This window comes from Stegodyphus dumicola, chromosome 3, assembly GCF_044657685.1.
Source record: "Stegodyphus dumicola isolate Sdum_Otavi_A_Nest chromosome 3, ASM4465768v1".
Classification (NCBI taxonomy): Eukaryota; Metazoa; Arthropoda; class Arachnida; order Araneae; family Eresidae; genus Stegodyphus; species Stegodyphus dumicola.
This window is the reverse complement of record NC_140770.1, coordinates 248,208,452-248,222,063: the sequence shown is the minus strand read 5'-3', so window position 1 is coordinate 248,222,063 and position 13,612 is coordinate 248,208,452. Positions and strand designations below refer to the sequence as shown.

Sequence of the window (13,612 nt, the reverse complement as noted above, 5' to 3'; positions counted from 1 at the left end):
TTTGATTCTCGGCGAAGACGTTGCTAATTCTTCATCTTGCCTGCTTCTAAAAATCCTAATGTCACTACAAGTTATAGCTAAGAATATAGTTACTTATGCAGTTAATTAAGTTATATACGTTTGTATTCATTTAATGTATAAATATTAAAGTATAATTATGTAATAAACTTCATATATATTATATTTACATGTTTATCTGTTATTCAGAATCAACCAAAAATAGAAGTCACAGTACGTTAATACAGTTATGTTGTTCTCAGAGACTTTAATGGAACTCATAAGTTCAATGACTCCCTTAATATGTGAAACAGTATGATAGTTCATGCTTAGATTGTGAATGGGATAAGATGGAAATATTTACACTTAACTTCCAGAAGATCAATGTGAGGTATATTGTAGAGAATCATGCTTCAAAGGCAGGGTTCCAATTAACACATTTAAAGTTTATGCTTTTCTTTTGGGCTGTATACTTAATGTTTTCATCCATTTTGGCCATTTAAACAAGTATTTAGGCAGAAGGGTAGAGAAAAACGATGCCACATCTCAGAGCACTTTATTCAGTAAGTATTAGTCTCTAAAGTGGTCTAAAAGTAATTGAGCCTTACTTAATAACTTAACGATTGCATAATTAAAAAATAGTAAAACAAAATACCTATTTTTTTTCCAAGAAAAGTCTTTAAAAATAAATGTAAGAACAATATATGTATGCATTTTTAATTTTTTGAATTTCTTTTCGTTTGATACCAAGGGTACTGCCATCTGGTAGGTAAAATAAGAAACCAAATTTTTTCAGTAAGAAATTAATTGTGTTTTATATTTTGGTGCGTTTCTTTTGAACAATCCAGGAAGGATATATCACGGAAATAAGAAACAGAAGGCGAAATCCTAACCCCTAATTTTGACGAGAATGAGAAAGAAGCGCGGTTAATACATTCAGTGCATTGGACATACTATATGCCTCAGGCCCCAGGAAACAGATAGAAGACTATTTGAAAATATACCGGAAATTAACCTTTGCTAGTACATAAATCAAAAACATGAACTATCATCTAGGAAATGCTTATTGAACGATGAAACATAATAAATGAAGCTTCCTCGGCAGAAAAAAATATTCTAAAAAAATGACGTCATAAAAATTTAATACCGGAAGTGCAAGGGTTTGACTGTACGGTTAGAAACAGAATAATAATCCTTCCGAGAAAGATGATAAACTGTTTCAATAGCTAATTTTTATGAATATTTATGTTCTAAATGTAAATAAGTGAAAAATCTGCTACATATGGTTTCCTGTATTCCGTGAACGTCGGAATAGCCGAGCTTGAATATCTTAGCCCCGCTTTATCTAGTTTTGAAAAACAAAGCTCAAATGCATTATATCTTCTTCCTAATATGAACACGTACAAGGTTTTCAAGAAGAAAAAACTATAGCATTCTATATTCCAAGGAGATTTAGGGAATTTATAATAATCCGAATTAAGGGAAAACTATTCTAAAAAAAATGCCCGGCTGCAGTAAGATTACTTTCACGCAAAGTGAGTTTAGGATTGCCAGAAAATAGCAAGGAAGGCAAAGTTGCCATATTTTGTGAGAAATTACCCATTTGAAGACATTTGGTGACAAAAATTGGCGATATCCGACAGCTGGAGCGAGAACATTCCAGAACGAATTCTTAGTGGTTTACTCAGAATATTCTCGAAGGCAGGGCAAAAGCTATATAAACTCTGCTTGCACGAGGAGTCGTAGTATGTCGTAATGTGTATTGTCGAATTTTATCTTGTTTTGAGCTCCGAAAGCGATCGACCGAGTCGCGATCTGTAGTTTAGTGCCGTGAAGCTATCTTCGCCGTTATAGCCTGCAGGCTGTGTAGCTGATTGTTTCAGCTTGTCGTAGATTTTCCACGACTGTATTATCCTGAGTAATGCTGGCTAATAAATGTATTTTTTTTCTTCTTTAAGTGTTGTCATCAATCACTCCAAATCCACAAACCCCTTAGAACACAACAATATTCTAAATGTATATTCCTTAAATCGATTCTGAAGCGTTTGAAATAGCATTAAATAGATTATACAATAAAACAAACGCATTAATGTTTATGCAGATGTCAATCAGGCTGCATAAATGTAAAAGAAATTTAAGCATATCAAATTATAAAATTCAATAAGTCAAACTGTAAATTTCATACACACTCAGACACGAAAATAAGTGTCAACAGAAAATAAGTGACACTGTGATAGTCTCACACAACACGGATAAAATGCCTTTTTTAAAACGAAATTTTCAGGATTTGCTGAAAGAATTTGTTTCTAACCTACAAACACTTATCTAAGCCAAGTCGTGAAATTTCGAAAGGATAATTAATTCCTTTCTTTTTCAGTAGTTACAAAACCGAAGTTAAGGAGCCCCGGGATTATGACATACGTTGATAAGTACCAACCGATCTTAAGAAGAATCAGGATAATAACACGCTTTGAATCTAAGATCTCTTTAACGTTCGTCTAACTCACATGAATAGAAACATTATAGTGCAATAGAATGCTTGCTAACACCCAAGCACAATAAACGTCTTTATCTGCTATACGAAAAAGGTAGAAAAAAGTGCGGTTACTTGAAGAACTTAATGCTTCCGTTTTATGTAACTAAATGATTGTCATCTTGGGTAAGTTTCCGATATCAATCATGTTCTGCGACCGTCAAGAGATAGCTGCCTTGCAGATTAATGATACGTCATCCTCGCCATTACAACAACACAAAGAAGCATAGTCTCGTTGGTGCGTCTTGTAACAAAAAACTCAGATTTCTACTTAATGCTATTTACTTAATACCTAATGCTTACACATCGTTAGATTCGCATTTGGAAAGACATTCACTCTATGAAATTGATTTTGTTGCTAATGATATTTCTTGCAGATGCTTTTGCAAGGTACTAAATTTTTCTATACTTACAGCTTCAGCTGAAAAGATATATATCACAGAAACATGCCTGTTGTTTCAACTTATAATCCTTTTTCGAACAATGAGTCAAGTAAAATTGACATAAACTATTTAGTGAATTCTCTCTAAGACAATTATCTAGGGTTCTAGACAATACTGATCTTTTATAGAGGTGGCCGTCTTAGATAAACAGTTATCGGTAATGGTGATTATTAATTTTCATAATAGATTTATAATGTTCAAAGCTCTTGAAATATGTTAAATTATAACATATCGGTTTGTTAATAATATTATGTTAAGGAAATGACGAACTAATTAAAAGAATAATTTTAAAAAATAAATGAAAAAAAATATTGGAAATGACTTGCTTCATAATTAATTTTCACGAATACTCTAAATGAGTATTTATTTTTAAAAACGGGAAGCATTGTAATGCCTCCTTTCTTCCCAAAATAAACGTACAAATTCCTTAAATGAACATTTTTCTTTCGTAATTTTAAAAGCACTCACTTCTCATAAAATAAAATCTGCTTACTGGATTTTATTCTATGGCTAATAGTTTGGCTTCTTGAACAATGTGAATTTAAATCAGCTTTTTTTTTATTGTTTTTTAAGCTATTACCTGAATTTTTTTAACTCTCTTAACACAAACTGTATCTTATAAAATTACTCATGTTATACTAGGATTTTTTATTTGATTTCCATTATGTTTTTAGCCTACAAAGCTGCTCTGCGGTATAGGAATTCTCATTTTTTATGAAAACAGTACATATGAGTTTGCTAGTCTATAAATACCACAATATTAAAAGATTTAGCTTCTAATGTTGCACAGGTAGAAAATTAAAAATAAAAATAACCAGTAAATAACAAGGAAAATAACAAAATTTGTTGATGCATATTGTTTTACTATTTGGGAAATTCCCAAAACGCAGTTTTATGGCTCCCCGAGCGATCCCGTCACACAGTAAAATCATAAAAAAGGTAAATGATATAAATTCTGTCAGTGCATAGTGAAAAATAAATGTTAAATAACATTGTGGAAATGAATTATAAAATGACCAAGCTAAAAGAAATCCTGAAAGCCGCCTTGTTGTAATAAGATGCCTCGTATTGAAGGCAAGTACATTCTACTTAGAGTATACACTTCATTTAATAAGTACTCAGGTCACGAATTGAATGTATAGAACAGATGAGCTGCAGTGAAAAGTTATCTAGTGGTAAAGCTGTTTTACACCACTTAAATTTAGTTAATGAATCAAATTGCATGTCGCAAAGATTTAAATAAAAATTCAACAAGAACTTTAAAAGGAATCACAAATTACGAAATCTTCATCCTTTAATACTTCCAGCATCCATTGCAAAATTCTAGTCGCCGGCCTTATTCTTCCAACTTTAGGTTTTTGTAAGAGCAGCTCAGCATTGCGCTTACGTTTTCTACCAGATGTTGCGCTACATAAAACCTTTTAGGCATAGAGTTATTTTCATGAATCAAACATTTAGTACTGTATTAGTTGTATACTTATATATTCTAATCACAAACTAAATATAATATTTTAATAGTAACATAGCTTGATAAAGATATGTATTTATCATCTAGAAGAATTAAATATGTTTTTGCACCTGTTCTTGGTCTAATATACGAGTTCAAGAATTTATTTCTCTTAGCATTCACATTTTTCTATGAAAAGCGTATTTTCACATGTCCATCTGTAGCTGTATATTTCCGGTCAGTATAAGTCGCAATAGGAACTTGTTTATTTAACTAACATGCATACATATCTGCCACTAGTTACCTACAATATCCTGATGAAAACAAACTCGCAGCTTCGCAAAAAGTGGAGCAGAATAGCAAGGTACAATATGGTGCGGAAATACAGGAACGAACAAATTTTTGCTATCTCAAGATATTGAAGATTAAAATAATAAAGGTCTCTAGCTGGAGAGTAACGCAGCCTTTCAAATATCCCTTCAAATTTTGAAGCTGTTGCAGAGTAAGCGTTCTTTTTGTGAATCTGGAGAGAAAATGATGAATCATGTTTCGAACTGAGAAAACAATTTTGATTGCTTAAACTTACTACCTTAAATTTATTTAATGAAATGGCTGATGACCTAGCTAAGGAAGATGCATCCATGACCACTGGCACCCTAACCTTTTAGGAGATCTGTTCGAGAATTCAAATCTACTGCTGCCTCTTCCTGGTATTCTCCTCCGGCTCATGATTGGTACATTGGTAGGCAGCCGAAAGGTGCTATTGCTTTTGGAGGTAATAGTACTCAGCAGACTATTTTGGCGAGGCCCCTAATTGGACATCTGAAATGTCTTAAATTTGACAGGGGAAATAAGATCTTTTCCATCTGTAGGAAATGTAATACTGATCCTTTCCCTCTTGGATATCTTCTTTGGGACTTGAAAAAGAGGACCTATTTCCTACCTTCATTTTGCAAACTGACGGCTGTTGGACTCGTGGATTGGATCTAGCCTAAAGACAAAATAGTTATGATCAGTTACAACAACAGAGGATCTAAAACATCTGGCAATATAAGGCAACTTATCTTGAAAATAATGAAGGTTATGACAGTAGAATGAATGAATAATAGTATATTTCTCTTGGTACTTGCAGGGGTAAAGGCTAAATTAGTCGTTTTGCAGAAGGAAATCTAAAATTAAATATAAGTAGAAAAACAAACGTACTAAATACGAATTAACTAAAACTCAATTTAATTAAGTAAATTTATACACAGCTCAACTAATTAACATCTATGAAATTTGCATCACATTTGAATCAGATTATTACATTATAGATTTTCGTGTTCTTTGGTAGCATAAACTGGTATCAAATCCTAAACAGACTTGCACTGAATTATCGCTTCGTCTGAAAAGAACTACAGAGTCTTGGAAAGATTTAACAAACAATTTTATTAAATCAGAACTTAAACATAAAACGCACTTCTGTCGCTTCTTAAGTTCAACCACAAACTGAGATTTAAAAGATCCTGAGATTTAAAGTAAGAGTCAAATTCAGATGAACAGTAAATCTAGAGTAAAAGACTGCACAATTGATTTAGCGCAAAGTTGGCTCAAACTTCTCACCGGCGTAATAATTTAAATATGAGCAGCAATAACTTAAAGCCAAAGAATTGCTCTGTTTTGAGATATAACGAAATCTAGTAACGTGGCCTTGAGAAACATATACGTGCTCTGGTTTCAATTAAAAAATCTCACCTTAAATACTTCTTAAGCTAGTTTGCATTCTGATGACAGGGAAGAGGAAACTGGTAGGGACAGTAAAAACGGAAATTATAAATAACTGGTTACGCAAGATAATAGTAACCTTAAGTCATTCCATGAAAATGTTAAAATAAGTGTTACATAATATAATGTTAGGCATTGAATTGAATTTATTGAAATCTATAGGTGATAAAGAGAAATTAATTTAAAATTATTAAAAGAAAAATATTCATTGACTATATTATTATTTTCCTGAAAATGTTTTTTAAATTAGTTCTATTGCTATTTATATTCAACTAATATCACTTGAGTCCAACATCGCAACATTCTACATTGATTTCAGTATGTTCGAGGTCTAATCTTTATATGATTCCTTACGGAAATAGTTTTAAATAATTAATTTATGTAGGTGAAACAGCATTGTTTAAACACAACTCTTTTTTGTTAATGGAGTTTCAGAATCAACAAAAATGTTAATTAATATATTGCTTAGTTTTCGAAATACAAATTTTTATGTAGGGTTTTAATCATCGTGTATCATTTTCATAAATTATTATGTTAAAATATTTTAAATTAAACCTATGCAAAACTCGGTAAACTACAGTAAAGTTAAAACAGGCGCGAATATGAAATTCTATATTTAAAGTAATTTATATAACTACACGATAAGTATGAAAATAAAAACTTGCAGAGTTCTTGATTTGTTATCTGACACTTCTCTAAAAAATTCATTATTTTTTAAATGACTAACTTTATCGCAAAGATTTTGTTAGACAGAAATTGATTTTTGCAATTAAAACTGATGAAGAACAAAACAACAATAACTATCAAAAACTAATTTCCGAGATGATATTTCAATAAAATTCTTCTGAAATTGAAATTTAAAACTCTAGCATTGCTTCCCACTTAAATTAAACGCGAAAGTGCCGAACATTCGGAATTTCAGAATATTCTTAAGAATCAAAATTAGTTCCGTTTTCATCAAAATTGATTTTTTTTCATTACGAACTACATTTTACAGAGATATAATTTTACACTTTAGGTTTCAAGTTTAATGAAAAAATAGCTGGGTATCGTTTCAGGAAAAATCACAGTTTGGTTATAAAAACGAAAGCATCTAAGAGGAGAAACTCGCTTATCTTTAGCAGACACAGTAATATTCTATATTTTAATTTTCTCATTAGAGAAATTAAATAAGGAATAATCTGCGCGAATATATGTATCTTATAAGAGAAATTAAATAAGGAAAATCTGCGCGAATATATGTATGCTTGTCGAATTGTGAAAAAACAACGATAGAGAGCATCACATTTTGAGTAACGTAGTCCTGCACCCAAACATGTACACCTGGAAGTCCAAATTTTGAATATCGAATTTAATTTATTACCTATTTTATATTTTTTAAACGAATTTTTGATTAAGAAACTTTACAATTACAAAAAGAGCAGTGGCAGCACATTCTGCGGAATAAAATATCTTTATCTCTAGCGCGCGAGACTCTCTATCGAAAATTCTAAAGATAGGCTGTTTTTAAATATGTTTAGCTATAAGGTATTTCTCCCGCCTTCTTAACGTGCGTTCGTGGTGTAGTGGTTCTTCACGCTGGGCCGGTATTTCAGAGGTCCGTGGTTCGATTCTCGGCGAAGGCTTTGCTAATTTTTCACTCTCTCTTGCTTCAATAATAATCCTAATGTCTCTACAGTGGCGCCCAAACTAAAAGGGCTGTGGATGGTGAATCTCCACACCCATGATTTGGCGACTGGGTCCCCTAAAAACCCCAGTCGCCCTTTAAAAGGTGGAGTATACAAGGTATTTCTCCCGCCTTCCTAGTGTGCCTCCGTGGTGTAGTGGTTCTGCACCCTGGGCCGGTATTCCAGAGGTCCGTGGTTCGATTCTCGGCGAAGGCATTTGCTCATATTTCATCTCTCCAGCCTCGAAATAACCTAATGTCTCTACAGTGGCGCTCGAACTAAAAGAGTTGTGGATGATGATAAAAGAGTTGTGGAATCCGCACCCATGATTTGGCGACTGGGACCCAAAAATATCCCGGTCGCCCTTTAAAAGGGGGAGTATATAAGGTATTTCCCCCGCCTTCTTAACGTGCCTTCGTGATGTAGTGGTTTTGTATGCTCAAAATATCTATATTAAAAATTCCGAAGTAAATCTTAAACACTTATTTCCTCGAAAAAATTCCAGAAAGTATTAAGCCTGATTTAATTGGCAATAATAAATGAAGGCGTTATCTTTGTTGTTGCGAAGTTAAGTTTCTCTAGATTGGCAACAAATCCACTAGTCTCCTGTTTCAAATGTAAACATCGATGGCCCCGCCATTAAAAAAAGGCTTAGCGGCACTTAGACAATTTTAAAATTGTTGATAATTCTAAATATATTGCATACAGATTTACTAAAGGCATAAAAACCTTAACCGGAAGATAAAAACAACATAATTCAGTCATATTTAAAGCAAAAAATGTACAATTTGCAAACATATACGAGTAAAGAAACTGAGATCACTGAGCCGGGTAACAGAGTGGATATATATATATATTTATAAACGTTTGGTGCGGCCGATTGCAACCAAAATACGAGGTGCACATCTACATGTTATAGCAGTCCTATATACAAAATTTCAACGTTCTAAGGCTACTCGTTTTTGAGTTATGCGAGATACGTACGTACATACGTTCGTACAGACGCCACGAAAAATTCTCTTCAGAATTAATTTTAAAGCAGTTTTATAATTTGTTGGAGGAAACGAGTCTTTTATTCTGTCCTTACGTACAGATATCACGCAAAAACATCTTTAAATTGCATTCGATAGCAGTCAAAATGGATATTTTCGTTGAAATATGCTGCCTGAAACTTTTCGCGATTACAATACTTCCTTTTTACTTCGTACAAGGAAGTAAAAAGATAAAATACTTATCCTGAGAGGAAATTATTTTTAATATACACCGTTTTCAAAGCACTGTCAACTTTACCTTTGAATGGAACATTTGAAAGTTTTAAACATCAATATGTCTTATGAATATCATATTATTAGACATGAGGTCCTATGCTGTGATATTTTGCTTGTACAGCAGTATTATGAAGTATATATTATTTAATTTTAATTTCAAACGGAATATGAAGTGATATAGATGTGTGGAAGAAAAGAAAGAATGCAGGATGAAATCTTTCATAAAAGTTACTAGTAAAGTGAGAATGCCATTTGCTGAGTTATTTATGAAATGTAGGGAATTCATAGGTAACTGAAAAACCCCATAATATAACATAACATTAGTGGCGCTTCCTTCTTATGAAAAGAAGGAAAAGAGCTTAGGCTATGTTGCCCATTGCTCTTCCGCCATTTGATCATTTAAATCAAAGGTTTTAAATGGTAACTCCCGTGAAAGGTAAGTAATAAATAAATAGATAAGATCTCAAACTGACACCAAATATAAATATATAGTATCAGCAAAAGATCCCATCTCACTGAAAAACCCCAACAACAACTGAGCCCATTAGCGCAGTTATAGAAATACCTTGGTTATGCATTATTAAATTATATTATTAAAATATCCAGTATTATCTACTTTTAACATTATACGTCTACCGCATATGACGTCATTATTTTACATTATATTGCACTTAACTAAAAACATGTGGCGGCTCACTTGAATGTTATTCAATTTTGTGGTCTAGAAAAGTGACGAGCCAGCTGAATTCTATTTCATTGAAGTTTAACAGAAACACTTTTCACATAAGTGTTTCTCAGAATTCCAGTGGTACCAAAATTGCCAAAAACAAGTCTCATTGCGAAACACTGCGAGTGTGGGTTTTTGAATTTTCATATTTAGCGTTAAATCTATTAGCCTAGAATTAATCCTCGGTCCTTAACACTCGGTCCTTAACGCGTTTTTACATTAAAAAGTCTTTTTAAAATTTGTAAAAAAACTATGACTATTCATATATTCCTTTGAAACTGTCTAGAGACAATAGAACTCAAAATTCAAACGCATTTTTTTGACACGTTATTTACAAAGCTTCTTTCCAAACTGCCAATTAACCACGGATGTATTTTTAAATGTCTGGTTAGTTTCTAAAAATTTGTTCTTCATTAAACACAGGTTTTAGAACTTTGTTTTAATTAAATTTTTAATACTCAATTTGTTTCCCGTTTTTTATTGCTTATTATTTTGTTGAAGCATTTCAGTTTCAAGAATCATTTGGGAATGAAACTCGAATAAATTTAGAATTTGTTTAACTACCAGTTTTAATTAACCCTTTCGAGACGGCGCGATTTTGTTTAAGACATTCCCTCGGGAAGGAGAGTCGAAAGGAATAATCCTACAAGTCACGGGATGTTGCATCGCTAAGCCTAACATTAGAACAAAAATCATTAAAAAAAGGTTATTTCGCAACCTCATAACTTTTGGTGCCCTTTTAGATTATTGCTTCTAGTATACATTAAAATTAGCCTTTAATAGTTGTTTTTATTTACATTACATGAAAATATATTAAAAACTACTTGCATTAAAATAATTTTTGGATGAGCTATTCAAATTATTCCGAAGTTCTGATTGACTAATACACATTAATGAACTTCAAAATTAATTTAAAAAAGTACAGAAAGACTATATACAAGAAGAAGCAACAAACTCTTTCACTGGAAGTGGAAGACAAGCAGTCATCTCAATCTCAGGCAAATGCTTGTATCCGAATCGAAAATGAATCATCACTCTCACCCATGTCATTAATTGGCTCATTTACTATGTGAGTACATTTTCCCTCTGATAAATAAAGCTTTCTCACCTTTATAAACTAGACTCAAAGCTTTCCAAAAAAAAAAAAAAAAAAAAAAAAGGGGGGGGGAAAGCGAAATATATCTAAAAGCAACGTAAAGCGTAACAGATCTTCACACAGTAAGCTTTAAAGACCTTGCAATGTAGAGAAAAGAGGAATAAAAAAAGGATTCGTTGGAATAAAATCAGAGACTCAAATATTTATATCTCGTGGCGAGTTAAAGAGACGAGTCCTGTTTGTTTAAATTATGCTTTCCTTTTCACTCTGAGTTACTCATGTGTTTTTCATTTCGAGTAGAAGGTCAAATCTACATGCATCTCAAATCCTATGGACATGAAATACCATCTTGTGGCAAAATTTATATTTTTTAAAACGTTCCAAGACACCGGCAAAAATGTGTAACGGCCGAGGGTGAACGAGAAAACGGTCTGCTACGCCAACGTGCCGGTCGGGAAAAGAGTGCCCTTTTTTTTCTGGCACATAAGATACGCTGTTGTGGTTACAAATGCTTTTTACAGTATATTTTGGGCTATTTCAGGCTTTATCGAGAATAATTTATGCAGCAAGACGTTTCCATAGCTTCTTTGATGTGCCTAATTCGCTTGCATAAAAAACGCATCAAAAACGTTCCTTTTTAGAAGTTTAGTAAGTAATAGTTTCACGAAAATAAAGGAAACATGTTATTGCAAGGGTAGGCTATAAAATAGGGGTAATATACATCGACATTTCTGAAAACACCTTTATTACCCCATATGTAGAAATATTTACAGTCCTTCAGTATAATTTCCTTCTATGGGTACTACCTTCTGAAACGTTACTGGAAGGTGTCGTCCACTTGTGTTGATGACCACCATAGACAGCACACATATATCCTTCTCACTGTAATATATATGTTCTAAAACTGTAATGGAGTCCTAGAGGTAGTTCTTTAATTTTGGTGAAGACATTACCGTTGCACCTGCTCACATCAGTTAAGTACAGCAGGAATTCCAGTAACTTCCATTGCCCGCTGGCATTATGACTCCGTGCATTGCTACGGAGAAGATGAGATTTATCATCTGACCCCTTATCTACCCTCAGTACTCGGAAGAGAGAAATAACACTTTGATAATGAAGAATAGGATCATCTGCCATGACAGTATGAGGTATCATAATGCAGACACTGTCTCAGATCTCCTACATGATGGCAATGGTGGTATACCGCTCATATATCAGATGATGTGTACAATGTTTTCATTAATTTGGAAGAAGGTTGTAGACATGGCAAGAGATTATATTGAAGGACTGTAAGTGTATGAACTTATACTAACTTATAGTAAAATGTCTTTTATGAAATACGGGCATGTTGCCATTACTTTTTGTCCAACCTCTGCTGTTCATACATTACTACATACTAACCAATATTTACTACATATATATTATATATGTATATTAATTTACTATAGTATGCATTCGTACAATAGTTTAATATAATATAACAGTTTATGAATTAATAATAGCGTCTTCGCCAAGGAAGACCTTTGTGGAGACAATTTTATCAAAAATTAATTTGCTAATCACTCGTAAATCTGTGGTCACTAAAATGTTGTTTAATAGCTTAAGTAGTGAATTTTATTTTGAGGGAGATCACTCGCAAATGAATTTATAGAGCGAACAAACCTTCGACTGTGATGTTTGCAAGCTCAATTGTCACAACCCGTTGAACGTCTGCAATAAGCTTGATGAAGCTTTCATTTCAGTCACCTTTTAACTCACGGAACAATAATCTTTGACACAGATGTGAGATCACGTTTGGCTCTATCCAATAGTTTAGCAGAAATTCTTCGTCTTTCTTCTTTCTGTTCATCTGTTAGTCAATGGAGGATGATTCTAACATTAAGTTTCCCATTCCCTAAATCTTCGCGTAAAATCTTTTGACACACACCACGGTTCAAATTTAATTCTTCTAATATCATACGCACAGTTACAAAACAATAACTACCTTACATAATCCACGTTTGCATCGGTATTTGCTACAGACAGCGACCAGCACTGGAATCGTGGGACACTGAATCTCTGCCTTCACGAAACCTTTTGCGCCAGTCGAAAACATGACTTCTTGAAAGTGCATGCTTGAATATACATGTTTAATCACGCTCCACGTTTCACTAGGAGTTTTACCGAGCTTAAGGCAGAACTTAATGTTCACTCTTTGCTCACAGTCAGCATCGATTGTGTCACCTTAACGAATGCGACAGCAATCCGAACAGTGTGTTGCTAAGCACAGCCCTGCCACCTAGTAAGTTTGCGTGGAAACATGGCCAGTATCATTTCAAGTAAGAATACATATCAGGTAACATAAAAATTGTTCCTTTTTAGTACTGAAAACTAAGAAATAATAAAAAAATTGTTCGGGAACTTTTCTGACAAAGGATGTATCAATAAATCATAATCAAGTTTCGCTTTTGGCTCCATTCTTTAAGCAAATTGTTTTCATTATATGCGTTATTATGTAATAATGCTAATCATGGCATCAATGAATAGTTGCTTTATTACATTTACTGTAGTATACGTATATTACACTGAGATTGTGCACATTATATTTAAATAGGTTATCAGTCGCCTAACCGGAATAGCAATTAGCGACTCTGACAGCCGTAACAAAAGGCCCGAATTTGAATCCCGAGG

At 33.1% G+C, this 13,612-nt stretch overlaps 1 protein-coding gene across 1 annotated transcript in view; it reads left to right on the top strand.

The window, feature by feature from the left end:
- Positions 1–13,612, top strand: part of LOC118196241 (cardioacceleratory peptide receptor-like) — an 880,182-nt gene that overhangs the window by 733,101 nt on the left and 133,469 nt on the right. The gene's annotated exons all lie outside the window — the stretch shown is intronic.